Below are 399 nucleotides of genomic sequence, written 5' to 3'. Positions count from 1 at the left end.
CAGGCGTACCCTCCGTCAACTGCAAGGCTGCGCGCTGCTCCCAGGCGCGCAGGGCGTGCCCTCTGGGCGACCTGTTCCAGCTTCACCTCCACTTTCCCTCGCGGACCAGGCAAAACAGCCTGAACGCAGAAGTCAGAGCAAAAAAAAAAAAATCTCCCCTGATGCCGCCTTTCGCCAAGGAGACCTCTGACCAATTTCCTGATCCAATTTCCTGGCCACCTTCTTGTTTGTTACTAATACTCTGACTTGGGAAAGGAAGAGACTAATTAGGATCCATTCCTGAGAACGGTGATCCGCGCCTCCCGCCCCATCCCCCTTGCCCAAGAAAAACAAACGCCCGGGGGGTGGATGGGGGCGGAGGGCTGCTTTCGAGGAGGGGCGAGGCGGCGAGAGCGGCTG

This window comes from Myotis davidii, unplaced genomic scaffold (assembly GCF_000327345.1).
Source record: "Myotis davidii unplaced genomic scaffold, ASM32734v1 scaffold54, whole genome shotgun sequence".
Taxonomy (NCBI): Eukaryota; Metazoa; Chordata; class Mammalia; order Chiroptera; family Vespertilionidae; genus Myotis; species Myotis davidii.
This window is presented reverse-complemented; position numbering follows the sequence as displayed.